Source organism: Camelus bactrianus, chromosome X (genome assembly GCF_048773025.1).
Source record: "Camelus bactrianus isolate YW-2024 breed Bactrian camel chromosome X, ASM4877302v1, whole genome shotgun sequence".
NCBI classification, from domain to species: Eukaryota; Metazoa; Chordata; class Mammalia; order Artiodactyla; family Camelidae; genus Camelus; species Camelus bactrianus.
In genome coordinates this window covers 30709118-30723687 of record NC_133575.1, presented here as the reverse complement: position 1 = coordinate 30723687, position 14570 = coordinate 30709118, and the positions used below count along the sequence as shown (strand labels likewise).

General features: G+C 49.5%; 1 long non-coding RNA gene across 1 annotated transcript in view; it reads right to left on the bottom strand.

Moving 5' to 3' along the window:
• The window catches only part of LOC123615184 (uncharacterized), a 309115-nt gene that overhangs the window by 205814 nt on the left and 88731 nt on the right, over nucleotides 1-14570 (bottom strand). Inside the window, exon 3 of the long non-coding RNA XR_012504665.1 lies at nucleotides 4599-4855. This is a non-coding gene — a long non-coding RNA (uncharacterized LOC123615184). The remainder of the gene's footprint in view (nucleotides 1-4598; nucleotides 4856-14570) is intronic.

The window sequence follows — 14570 nt, the reverse complement described above, 5'->3', positions numbered from 1 at the left end:
AGGAGCCTCAAGGAGTAGTGGTCCGAACAGAGTGATGGTGGTTTTAAAACAGGCCTCCAAATTCTTTGACAGTCCCCCCATGATAAGGTGGAGCTCGCCCCCTCCCCTTGAATCTGGGCTAGCTTTCAGGACTCACATCTAACAAAGAGTAGCCAAGAGTAATGCTGTGTGATGTCCAAGGCTAGACGGTAAAAGGCCATACACCTTCCACCTGTCTCTCACAGAACAGCCACCTTGAGAGCCCTGAACAGCCATGTAAGAAATCTCTGTGTCCCCAGAGTAGCCATGCTGGAGGAACCAGGTGGAGAGCCCAGGAGCCCAGCTGTGCCAGCCCCCAGCTGTTGGAGTCTTCCCAAGCACCAGACGTGTGACGTCTCCACCTCCAGCCATTTGACTGCAGCAGCTTGAGACTGTCTTGCTGAGCCCAGTCACCCCAGAACCATGAGACGTAATGATAAAATGGCTGCTGCTGTGTTACCCCATTAAGTTTGTGGTGGTTTGTTATGCAGCAATACATAACCAGTACATTGACCCTCTCCCTTCTGATTTTGTCACCTCCAAAGTAAAACTATGGAAGGTAGATCCCTTTATGCTGTACACATCCTCCCGACAGGACAGCTGGAAGGAATGGACTGCTAACCTCAGGTCAAAAGGCCTGAATTCCAGGTCTGACTCTTCCTGACATGACACCTTGGTCCACTTTCTCAACCCTTCTGGGCCTCAGTTTTCATATCTATAAAATGGGGATGATAGATAAGACTGGCTTCACAGAGATGTTAGAAGGGTCAAACGAGAGGGTAGATGTAACTCTTAGATTTCCCAATGCCCTGAGATATAAGATCTAGAAATAACACATTTCTCCACATTCCAAGTATATGGCCAGAAGATCTATGCAACCTGTAGCAAGTGTAACATACATGCAACTCTAAGAGGAAAGGGACCCTTTGTAAAATATAAGAACTATTCAGAAGCTCCTTCTGATTTTTATGCTCTGTCATAGGTTACGTGGGGACAACCAGTGAAGCCATTCAGCCATGCAGCTTAACTTCATTCTGGGAAGTCCATGGCTTTGTGGCCTTTTCCATTACACCCCAATCAAAGTGGGGGTTTCTACTGTCAATTTGGGGCCTCCCTTGTGTTCGGAGGTTACTTAAAATGCAATAGGGTGTCCCAGGGGCTAGAATTCCAGAAGCTCCCCCCCCATATCAATTACTACCCAATACCCAACTCAGCTGGACTCAATAGCATATTTGAGGATCAAGTGAAATTAAAAATGGGCTCTGGGGGAGGGGATGAGGGGCGACAATTTTACCTCATGCTACACTGCCCTGCACTTAATCTGGACCCAGAATTTTCCTTGCCCTTCTAAGTGTTCTGCCTTCCGCACCAACCCTTTGGCGAACTTCTGGGGGCCTCTCCCCTCCTTACAATATGGCTGCTGCTAATAAAGGCGTAAATGCTGCAAAGCACTTATTACAGTAATATTATCTTTATATTACCCCAGCATTACCAGACCGTGCGCAGGGGCCGGGGAGGCGGGAGAACCTCTTCGGTGCTGTCAGTAATCGGAGGAAGGCAGTTTAGTTTAATGATAATGACTTACACTTACATAGCTGCCCTCATCCCAGAGGACCCTGGAGCACTTTACAAACACACTCTCACTCTGAGCCTTTCTAACAAACCTGAGACGCAGCAATGCTTATAAATAATATATACTCTGAGTGCCTCTATATACTGCAAGTGTATGATATAAATATGTATAAGTGTAACAAATATGATTTTTGCATGTTACATTTATAATCTTTAAAAAAAAATGGTGACCCATCATGGATGTGCAGCCACAAAACAGACTCACAGGGTGCAAAATTCAATAAATATCGATACTGCACAACCATTTACAACAGGTACCAGCCCGGGGCTTTTAAAAGCTAAGGAAATCATTCAGGGTCTACGTTCATTGGGTTCCTCTTTCACTGGGAAGGTCATTCTCAGGTCAAGTTTATTCAACCAGTTACAGCTCGGGGTGTGGCAAACACATAGATACGGACAGTCCTAGATGCTCACCAGGGCTGATTCTGAAGCCCTGACACCAATGCTGTGTGATTATGAACAAAGCACGAACCTTCTCTGGGCCTCAGCTGAATCCTTAACATAACCAGATATAAGGCTGTATGATAGATCATGGTGTTGCTCCCAATCCTTCAGACCCTTGCAATTTGAAAATTATACATGTATGCCCTTTGCCATGTGAATTTGCAGTACTTCACACTGGAGTAGGTGGAGTTTACTTTCCCACCCCATGGATTTCGGGTTTGGCCTGATTTCTGATTACTATTACCATGTAGCAAACTGTCCCCAAACTTAGTAATGTAAAACAACAACCATTTTATTACCTTCATGGATTCAGCGGGTCAGGAATTTGGTTAGGGCACAGTGGGGATGGCTTTTCTCTGCTCCTTGATGCCCAGAACCTCAGCTGGAAAGACTAGAGAGCTTGGGAATGACTCAATGGCCGGAGGCTGGGCTCACAGGAAGCGTTGTTCTCTCATGTGCCTAGAGCCTGGGCTGCCTCACAACGTGGTGGCCTCAGCATAGTCAGATTTCTAGCGTGGCAGCTCAGGGCTCCAGTGCAAGTGATCCAGTGACAAGGTGGATGCATCGCTTTTTATGACCCAGTCTTGAAAATCCAGTGTCCTCTATCAAAGGAGTCACAAGCCCATCCGGACTCAAGGTGATGGGAATTAGACTCTCCCTATTGATGGGAGGAATGTCAAGGTCACAGCTGTAGGGGAGAGTGTGGGATGGGACATATTGTTTGGCCATTTATGTGAATTTTCCACACACTTAGTGCCTCGCCGTTACGTACAGTTCCACCATTCCTGTGGGTCAGGGGCTTGAACACAGCTTGGCTCAGTCCTCCACTGAATCTCGTCAGGCTGCAGTCTAGGTGTCTGGGGCTTGGGATCCTCTTCCAAGCTCACGTGGTTGTTGGCAGAATTCAGTCTCCTTATCTGTGAAGGGACTGTGCTAAGCATGATAAGAATCAATAGTAAAAACATTGATTGGGATGCTTGGGATGCCAAAAAGAGCTACATAAATGGTCTTTACTATTCTCCAGCTAGACAATAATAAAATAATAAAATTCCTGAGGTCTGGGACACTGTGTTATATTCGTTTTGAATGTACCATTAAACTTAGAACAGAACTAAGTGCGTGGCTGCGTGTCAAGGATTGCTGGCTGGCTGGATGCATTGAGGGATGGATAAAGGGATGAAGACTTGAGTACTCATTCGCTAGTACGGGTTCTCCAACCTGAGCATGTTGAAGGACTTGTTAAAACACAGATTGCTGGGTCTCACACCCAGAATTTCTGATTCACTGGGTCTAGGGTAGGGCCTGGGGATGTGCATTTCTGACAAGTTCTCAGTGATGCCGATGCTGCTGTCTGGGGACCGTGTTGTGAGAACCACTGATACAGGGAAGTGAGAAAGATAAATTGTGATGGTCTTATCTTAGTTCTAGTCTCTGTGGTCCCTTGGCAAGATAGCCCCACAAAGTTCCCTTCCAACTGAGAACTTATATTTAATTATGTTTAAATCCTTAAAAAGAAGTCTGGCCTGAGTGGACCCTTGGGTGAGGAGGCCAGAAGACTAAATACAAGTCAGTTGCTCTTCCCCTAAGTTTTCATCCATCTAGAACCTTGACTTCCAGTTCTGCTTTGCATTCAACTCCCTTCCATCCCACCCTCCAGCCCTCCTGAGCCCCACGTGCTCAGGAAGCCATCTGTCTGGGCACGTGTGTGTCAGACACTCTGGGCAAAGCCACTGAGTGTTCTAATCTATACACCGCATCCCCTACGCTGGAAGTCTCCAGAAGAGTGACAAGAGAACAGCCAATAGGTGGGCCAAGACTCAGGGAACTAATTGAAGAACGACTCCTCTGCGGGGCGTTAATACCTTGCAAAGAAGTGAATCTACTGGCATTTTTTTAAGAGTTTAATAAAAATATATATGCACCGTGAGAAAATCACAGCAATAATTCCTTGCACCTTTGTTCCAAGAAGCCCAAAGCACTCCCCATATATTATCATATTCATTATCCTATTTTCTTCACATTTCTCATTAATTTTTTTTCTGAGGTGATATATTAATATGAAATTCTAAATCACATTAAGGAGACCAAGAGCCCAACTCGTTCTCCTCACCCTAACTCCACCTTTCTCTTCTCCTCTCCTCTTTCCATCCATCATCTTCGCTGCCCCCCTCCTTCTCCCACCCAGGGGAGGGGAAGTCAGAAGCTGGTAAGCAGCTGGTAAGCGGTTAGAAGACTGGAGGAGGGCGGGCATCAAAGTGCTGCTTTGCCAGTGGGCTGCTCCCTCCCCAGGACCACTTGATCAGACCAGGACTCTGATGCTCCGCAGGGAAGGGAAGCTGCCTTGCAGCCTGACTCCCCTTAATGGGTGGAAAACCTACTCCTCCAGCCTCGCATGCAAGAGGGAAAGAATCAGGCTCATTACAGATATTATCATGCAGCACTTCATATTTCAAAGAGCTTTATAATCGCTAATTAGTTATTGCCAGAGAATATGGAAATGGTACCTTGCTGGAATCTCGCAGCCTGGAGGCCAGACTTCCGCAGCGCAGCACGGCTGGCCCGGCCTGGCCTGGCCTGGCCTGGCCTGGCCTGCCAGGGATTCAGGAAGTGTGGCCGATTCCAGGGCAGAAGGCACGTGGCTTTTAGTCCTGGCCGGTGTGGTTCTGAGTGGATGCTCCTGGGGTCATCAGACTGCATTCTGTCTGCTTAGGAAGAACCCAGAGATGGGCTACTGCTTCGGGTGGTCAAAGAAAACATGCAGCTGAAAATGAAAACAGCAGTCTCAGCCAGAAGAGTCAATGAAGCATGTGCCCTTCCCACTGTGCTGAGTTCGATTCCCCATCTGATGACTGGATGGGGCCTGGGCTTCACACTCAGGCTTTGTCTGTATGCACAGCAATGGTGAGCTCATTCCAGAGCCTCCTGAAGATCTCAAGGGCACACAGGTGTTCTGATAAGGTTCAGAAGCGCCCTGTTCCTATTCTTTTTAGCTAAGGAATTGCAACCACAGGGCTTGAATGGACATTAGGGTGTCTCCCCCTCCTACCCCGGCCGGTACCTACTCCATCCTGACTAACTCTTCTTTCAAAAACAATTCTTGAAGAAGGTGAAGATCTACTGTCTGCTGCCCCCTCCAGAGAAAGGAGGGATGAGGAGCAGCCTCATTCACCCTGGATAACCTCGATCTCATTTGAATTTCATTATAAATCCACTCAGAAGCTGGAGTCAGCAGGGGCCTCAAGGAGGCGGGCCCTGGTCTGGCTGACTCAGCCTTCTTGGAGGGACGTTGTCTCTCTTGGCTGAGAAGGGAGGACGCAGGGAGCACTTTTCTTTAAGGCTCCATCTTCATCTTTCCTGTAAATGGGGATGAGGAGGCACTATCTGAAAGAAAACTCTGAGTAGGGGCAGCAAAAGCTTTCCTTCTGGCAAAGCTTGCCCACACACGTCAGATCAGGATGGGACAAAGGCTCAGGAAGCACTCTGGTTTACAGAAAATTTTGCCAGGGCCCCAGACGTGGGAAACTCCAGAGGTGTTCCAGCTCCCAAGGGGTAATCAGAAATCCAAAACCCAGATGCCCCCAGCTTTCCTCTCTTCCTGGCAATGGGACATGCAGAGGCCACTCAGTGGCCTTAACATTATACTTCCCTAATAACTCCAGTGTTTGTGCCAAAGCAGAGCGAGGACGAAGGGATGGAGAAGCATATCTGCGGAATAAGGCCTCAGTCTCTCTATTCGGGAAGCAGGTGTCTACAATACCCAAGACTTTGCATCTGAGAGAGACGTTTTGCCACTTGCTGGCGGGTTCTCTATCAGAAGCTGTCTGTTCTTAGCACATAACTGTGCTGTGAAAGAGACTGATGTAGCCCTGGACCTAATTTCTCAGCACTCCAGCAGGGGAGAAGGCACCTCGTCCTTGCCTGCATTGCAGATGGCAGCCTTCATAATGAGAATGTAGCGAGCGAGTAGGGACAGGGGTCTGGGGTGGGGCGGTGGACCACACAGACAGGTTTCTGAGGGCCTTTGGGAACAAGCACTTCTGCAATCTGGGTCCTCCTAGGATAAGACAATGGGCCCCTCCTGTCTTTCCTTCCTCCCCTAGTTCCATGCTGAGGCAGCTGGCTAGGAGGTCCCAGCTGAAGTCTTCCTGTAGAGCTTAAACTGCCACTGCATGTCCTCTTAACACTTGCTCCCCACCCCTGAGGTCTCAGAAGTCAAAGGCAGGAGTCTGCTCTGGTTAGGGGTGGAGAAGTCCCATCTTCTTTAGGATTTCTAGGCCAAAATGGCCTCCCTCTCCCTCCTGCTACCCAGAACTGCCATGAGGTTCCCCAATCCAGCCTTCCTCTTCAGTCTGGCTCCATTCAGATACTCCAAGCAAACAAAATACCCTGCCAGGACAAAAGCAACCCAGAGCCTTGCTTCTCAGCTCTGCAGGCAGTTGGAAGATGGGCCCCTGGGAAGGTGGGGTAGGCACAGCCCTTAGCTCCCCAGTTCTCTGGCTCCAGCTTTCAGCCACCTGCATCACCATGAGAACAGAACACCAAAGGAGCCTGCAGGAAAACTCCTTTCCTGATCTGCTAAAATCCACTCTGCTCCCTGTTACAGATCTCACTGAGCGTGCAGGCACACACCCACACATGCACGCTCACTCACACACATGTTCTGGTTGTGTCCTTGGCCCTGAGATACCTCTAGCTTTAGATTTCAATTCTATTACAACAGGGTAACCATCAGGACTGGGAGTGGCAGTGGAGGGGTTGCTCCCCGTCTGGGCAGAGGGAATGTTCCCATTCAGTTGGGTGTCCCAACTAAGGACAGGTAGCAGGTAGGTGAACTTTTGGAAAATCAGAAGGAAGGAAGGAGAAGGAATAGGAAAGGTGTGTGTGTGGGAGTGGGGAGCCTGGAGGAGGGCTGTGGGAGACAGTGCCCCTGATGAAGTTGACAAACTGAGTGGGAGGTGCTTGGAGGCTGACCTCAGAGCTCTTCTCTGACCCCAGACAGGGGACACGATGTGAAGAAAGTAGTTTTGGAAGTCAGGTGACTTCCTGCCCAACCTTTGGCCAGGAGGTCACTTAACCTCTCTAATCTCAGTTCTCCTACCTCTAAAGCAAAGATAATGACACTTGTCTTTAAGAGGTGCTGGGAGGAGGAGCAATGATGTCTATAAAGAGCCTGAAACAGAGGATCACTTCAACAAATGGCTGCTATTCTCATGGCACCTAACCGAGACGGGATATTGGAAGGTGTCAGTTCTGGGCCCCATTCATAGGGGACAACGCAGGACACACAATGATGTGCTTCCTTCCTTTATGGTAAAGCCGTGCCCCTTGTGACTCATTCTAGTTGTCCAGTACTGAGCGAAGGGGTGAAGAGTGGCAGTGGTTGTAGGTTACACTGTCACCTGCAGGAATGGAGGCTGGGGAAGGGGCAGCGTATATGGTTAATGTAGTGTGTGGGCGGATCCCAGGACAAGCTGCAAGGAGAGAAGAAATGCACAATTTTTTCCTGCCCCTGGGGAAACAGTTTTCTGATGGCTTGAGCTTTGGCCAGAACCATCAGCAAAATCAGAGACACAGGAAGCCACAGGTATGCAGCCTATCGACACAGGGAAAGGATAAAGAGGAACTCCCAGCTTTGTAGCCACCTGCCCTAGACAAATGAGACTGCTTCTCTGGCTGCTGTCTTGAGAAAGTGTTTCCAGATCATTTTCTCATCCATTCTCTGAGCTTCTGGGGCATCTTGATCAGCATAACACTGAGCACAGGGAGGCCGTCAGTGTAATGGTTAAGGACCCAGATTCTGGAGGCAGACCTCCTATGTTTGAATTCTGGCTCTACAATTTACCAGCTGTGTGACAATTTCAATGTGCCTCCCTTTCGTTTCCTTATCTGTAAAATGGGAAGACTTAGCACAATGCCAGATACAGGGTAAGCACTCTTGCAACATTGGCTTTAATGATTACAGTCCTTGGCCCGTTGCCCAGCATTGGGAACACCTCTCAGGAGGAGGACGGGTGAACTACGGCTTTGATGCTGATACAAAGGGCGGGGAGAGCGGGCTGTTGCGCAGAGCACCTGGCATCACCATTTACTTTTAGCTTCTTGCGGCCACATGGATCCTCAGCGCGCTCCTCGCCTAGCCATTCTCTTGGGGGCTGCCTGGCAGCAGGCTGCTCCCCTAGTCACGATACACTGATCCCCTCCAGCCGCGCTTTCACTTGGCTCCCCGTGGGCGCCCTCTCCCGAGCTAGACTGCCACGCTGAGGCGTATCCAGGTACCGCCTCCGGGGCTGCCCGCGCGGCTCGAATCCCCCGCGGGCCCAGCAAGCCAAGCACAGTCGGGCGACTCAAGGCTGCCCTGGGCCCCTCTACCTGCCCCTCTCTCTCAGCCGGCCGCGGGGAGGGCGGGAGCGCCCGGAGCTGAGATGCTGCCTTCTCCCGCACTGCAGAGCGCGCCTCGCGACCTGGTCTGGATAATCCGCCCTGGGCTGAGACGGACAGACTTTGGCTCATCTAGGGGCAGGGCCTGCGGAGGCGATGGCCGCCCTCTGGGAGGCAGGGGTGGCGGAGGGTGGGGGATGAGGGGGTGTAGGCGCGGTAAGGAAGGGACTAGGAAGATTATGGAGAGGAGGGGGAAGGGAGGTGTTCCGGGTGGAAATGGGGGGAAGGGAAGGAAGAGGAGGGGGAGAAAGGGATAACACCGGGTGGGAAGGAAGGGGAATAATGATACGTGAGGAGGAAAGGGGGAGGGGAGGGTGAAGGGGAGGCAGGAAAGGAAAGGGAGTGACGGCAAAGAAGAGTGGGGGAGGGGAGGGGAGGGAGGAGGAGAAAGGAAAGCAAGGAGGGGGTGAAGAGGAATGGGGGAGTCCACAGAGCTAAGGGAAGGGAGAGGAAGGGGAAATGGTGGGGGAAGGGGTCCAAGAGGGGAAGGAAGGGAAGAGAGGGAGTAGGAGGCAGGATGGAATGGAGGAAGAGGATGGGAAACCTTGGGCTCCACTTCCTGTCCCCTAGGACCCCAGCACCCCCAAAACTCCCTTACACACATTTCCATGGGGATTTTGTGAAAAGGAGCCATACAAGAGGGAGAATAGGGAAAGAGGGCTCTCGAGAAAAGCTCAGTGTGTAAGAATTCTGAAGTAGTACATTCCGACCTTGGACATCAGAGAGTCTGGATGCAAAACAAAGGTCCTGATCCACTGCCAGGCCAGACAGGCCCAGGGAAAAGTCAGTGACTCCAAGTTCAAATCCCTCTTCTGTCTGGGAGGTTCACGGTCACATGGCCTTGGAAGCAGGTGGCAACTTGCCCTGAGCACTAGTTATTACGTTTATAAAATGGGGATGATTTAAATGCCTGCTTTACAGAGATGTTAGAATTAAATTAGGTTAAACAAACAAACAAAGAAATGGAAAGGCCTTGATCTCGGTGGTCGTGACCCAGCATTTCATTTAGTGCCTGCAGGAGACATGTTGGTGCCCTACCTGGGCTGGCGCACCCATGCCCCAGCTGCTGTGTGTTGGCTGACCCCTTCTCAGAAGGGAGCCCCCTTCCCCAAAAATGCTTGGGAGATTACCATCTCTGTCCCCTGGGGCTACTGGCAGCCACTGCCTCTCAAAACAGGGGCTGGGAGTGGATTCAAACCCTCACCTTCCCTCAAGTTGGGCAACGCCAGAGCTCCCCAGGGGATCAGGCTGAGTCGAGACTTATCTGAACCCACATCTGTCCAGCTTGCCCCTGCCCCATCCTGCTTCCCTCATTCCATCCTGAGAGCCCTCCTCCATCAGGCCACTGGCCCCCTAAATTCCTATTTCAGGCTCTGATGCTAGAGAACCCTACTCAAGACAGACCTTCCTGAGAATTACTTGTCAGTGTGCCGGGGCCAAAAATGGGCCTAAGATTGGTGACAAGGTCCCACGGAGATGGAAGGGCCACACACAGCTCTGCTCTTACCCAAAGGGGCCACATCAGGCCAGCTCTATGAGCCTCTGGCAGATTCCAGGCTGCCCTGAGCTGGTCTTGCCTGTCCTGGGAGTCTTGGAAAAGGAAGTTGGGTGGGATTCAAATGATTTGAAGTAAAAACAAACAGGGCGGGGTATCCCCCCAAGGCTATGGTGTCCTGGGACACCAGGCAGCCACCAGCCCTTGCAAACATGGCTGACGCTGAACCTCAAATATTCCAAAATGGCCCCTGAGAAGATTGCAGGTGGGGAGGCTGGTGGAAGGGGAGGCTGTTGATCTTGGGGGCTGGTGGAGATGGGAGAGTCTGGGAGTAATTTAAAGGATGAGAAGGAGTCAGGGCACACTTGAATGGGGGAGGTGCCCACAAAGCTTCCATTTTGTGTGCAATTAGTCAAGGGATGCCCTCATTTGCATAAGGTTCATAAATTTGCATAAAATTGCTTGAGGCCCTAACCACCAGTACAGAAAATAAAATAACATGAATCAATTAGCAGGATTGGCTGCAATTGGAGCAAGCCTGGTGTTAGGGAATCCTTCTCCTAACTCAGGAGCACTGGGTGGGCAGGAAGGCTGCAGGAAGGTGACCCCTCCAGACCAGTTCAGTTGCCCCCAGAGGAAATCATTGCCCTCACCCTGCCCCATGGAGCCACAGGGCAGTTCTCGGAAGTAAAGACTAGCAGTTGGGCACAGGAGGTATGAAATCAGGGCCTGAGCAGATGCAGGCAGCAGGTCTCAGCTGGCGGAGGAGGTGTGAGAGGACCACACGGATGAAAGGACGCGAGGAGACGGGTCCAACGTGTAAAAGGAGGGATGCTCATCATCCCATCTCCATGTTTACTGAGGGCCTTTGCAGCCTCTGGCCTGAGCCGCACAGAGTCTCATTTGGTTCTCATAACAATCACAGGAAACCAGTACAATTACCCCACTGTAGAGATTCAGAAACATAAGTTCAGAGGAGTTACAGATTTGTAGCAGCAAATGGCAAACCTGGGCCTGTCCAGCTCCAGAGGCCCATAGCAAGCTCCCAGTGAGAACAGCACTAGGCATCCAGCAGGAGTGCAGTAAATATTTGTTGAATAAATGACTGTCGTATGTGGAGATGAGCTTTGAGGGAGGTGAAAGTCAAACCAAGGATGCTGTGGGGCAGTTCTTAAGGGAAAACAGGTTAAAAGTGAACCATAGGATGCAATTCCCTTAAAAAAAAAAGCAAGCCCGATCAGTCATCTCGGGAGCCTGGGAAGACACAGGTAAATCACATTTCTCCCCCATTGTAATTTCTATAAGCTGGCCTTTTGGTTCCTCTGTGGCATCGCCCCATCTTACACTCTCTGCTTGCCTACCTTCTGAACCGTGCCTTGTGCCCTTTGACATGCTGCCCTTTCAATTCTGGTCTGGAACCTGTGGTCCTTGGTGGCAAAGCCGAAGCCGTAGCTAAGAAGCCAAGGTGGTGGTGCCTAAGCCCATTTCCCACTGCTGAAACTACATGGGCTCTTATCTTTCATTCCCATCCACTAGTAAGGCTTCGCTGATGAATTACCAATTTCTCTCTCCATCTCTCCCCTTCTCTTTTGCACTGACCCTGCTGGTTTATAAGAACTCTCAGGGATTTTTTTTGCCTCTGCTCTCTCCCTGAACCTCCTCGTTTCCCAGAGCCACTGTTAATGAATCAAATTGCCCTTCGACTTGAATTACGGGGAAAACAGCCTCGCTCACTACTCGCAGTAGATGGGGTGGCTGCCCCCAGATCCACACTGGCCTCATTGCAACAGCTCAGAGTGGATGTTTATTTTTGAATCTCGCATCCTTTATCTGAGAAAATGGACTACCGATGGGAAACAATTACCTACCACTTACCCCACAGGGCTTATGGGAGCAGATGGCACGTGCGATGGAGAAGCAGCACAGTGCATTAATGTCATCAGCAACGATCACAGCTATAATGAGCCCACATCACGGGGACTGAAAACCAGAGAGAGGAAAGAGCAACAGCTGGGCACTTCAGCCAGATGTGGTTGCAACCACCCAAATGGCTTGTTCCAGTTTCACTTAATGGGCAGAGAGCGATGTGCAGCTACGAGGTGAGCCACAGAAAACAGCCCCTGCTTTCAACCCTGCCCATTATCAGGAAGCCACTCTGCAGGGAGCACGAGGTAATTCATTGTTTACCTGGGCCCACTGAACTGCTTTCTTCTGCTCTGACTGAACAAAGCACGTGTGCGGGTGTGCGCGTGTGTGTCTGTGACCACAGAGTGCCTCTGCTAATTCTGCCCAGAAGGAAATGCAGGAGACAGTCCTAGCAAGGTCTATAAAGCTAGAAGTAATGTTCAAAGAAAATACACAATGGATGTGAGGAAGACCTTCAGTGACACGTCATGATTTGCTGAATTCAGAGGCTATGATATCAGGGACCGCAGAGACAGAACGGCAGGTCAATTTCTTAACTATAGAAAGGACAAAGATGAGGACCAATGATCCAGCCAGCGTCCCTGACACTTCAGAGGGGTTTGGGCAGAAAAGGAAAACTCGTCCCACTGTAGGGTCTCCCAGACCCTTGCCAAGCTTGCATGACAACCATAACTTTGCTCCCTACTCCCACTCTCCCACCACCATTGCTCCTGGCTTTCTCAAAGCTCAGAGCAGGTTAGGGATGCCTTCAGATTCTTTCTTCACCCTCCCAGCTGGACCACGAAGTGCATTCTACACAAACACCAGGAACGTGTAGGGTCTTAGCACATATTCTGGTTCCTAATGTTTGGCGGATAGGTTCATCTTACTAGTTGTAACCAAGTGAGAAGGTTTTTGCTGGCTGGCATCTGGCTGCAGGCAATGGATAAGCTCTTGAAAATGCACAGCCAGATTCAACAGAATTCAAGAAATAGAATTCCCCCCAAATTGTACCACTTTGAGGAGCATCAATATTTACAGTGATTATTTAACATTAAAATTACAGAATGCAAAAGTGGGAAGTAAACATAGAGAGGAGATCTTGCACAATCCCCTCATTTGGCAGAGAAGGAAACTGAGGACCAGAGGGGGTGAATGACTTGCCCAAGGTCACACAGCTTATGACTGCCTGGCTCCACTTGATAATCTAGGCCCCCAGACTCTTGGACCGATACATTTTCTACTACATGATACACTTTATCCAGCTACTATCTGTCCTTCTTTCTTGTCACAACATAGATTTATTTGTTAACCTTTTTGTGTAAACGAGGATGATGTTTGTCAATATTAAGCTTAAGCATTTCATGTTTTAGTTAATCTTCCCTTCCACATTTTTTTTAGTCTCTGTGAATGCAGGGGAACCCCTCAACCCACTTGGTCTGGCTTCTGTCTCAAGCACTCCAGTGAAAGTGCTCTTTGCAACTACCTATTTGTTGCTATATTCAAAGGACATTTACCAAACCTCATTTTACTTAACACCTTGGCACCATTTGACCCTGTTGACCCCATCTGCTTCCCAGAATGCTCAGGCTCGGCGCTGCTCAAAAAGCATGTTTTGTGAACCAGTACTACAGTCAAAGTGGTGCTGGTCTGCAATGAGGTAAGTACAGAAACTAAGAGTAATCGAAACTTTTCTAGCAATTCAACAGAATAATTTTTGTCTGCTGAATCTAATAATAAAAATGGAGTTTGTATTTTGAAAGTCTTTAATTTTGTATTAATCCATTGTTACTGCATCTTATAACAAAAATATTGTCTGTGACACATTGAGGGGGGAAAAACTCTAGTCCTTCTCCAAAGATAATAATAAGAAGCACTTCTACAGGCCCTTCCCTTTTCTGAATCCAGTTTTCCTGGCTTCCCTTCCACTCCACTCTTCTGGAAAGTTCCCATGTTGTCTTTATTTCTTCTACCCACAAAGCTCTGATGAATGCCTGTTCATCATTTGGATCTCAGCAGAGAGGCCACCCCTCCAGGAAGTCTCTCCTCTGTGCTGCTGTCGAGCTTTGTACTGTTCATATAGTCCACACAACAGTACACATCCGACTCCATTGCAGCTGAAAAACATCATTGTTTCCCCAGCCGCTAGCCCAGTTCCCAGCATGCAATTGACCTTTGTGGGATGAATGAGTTTCACCGGACGTGGCCTTGGGAGCACACCCTTCACCAAGTTAAAAGGTGTTTTCTGTCCACTCATTTCCTCCTTTTTTCTTGGTCCTCCCTAACTCTTGCAGTAGGCATTCTGATAGTCAAATTTTAACAGTGAATTAAAAAGTGGTACAATCTCTCCTGTGGCCCAAGTTAAAGTCAGAAAACCCCAGGTTGCAAACCATCCTATATATGATACGATTTCCCTTCTTTTGGGGGGGGGGGAGGGACAGCAGTGGAGTTTCACCCAGAGATCTCATCCCTATGGTCTGAGTGCATCCTGGGAATCTACCAGCCTCTGTGGAAGAAATTGCCTCACCTTGATTTAAGCACAGATGGGGAGCTTGGATCTAAGTCCTGGGCAGGTAAAGTGCTACCTACCAAGTGGAATGCCACAGCCTTCTCTGTCCTATGCCTCAGTGTCCTGTAG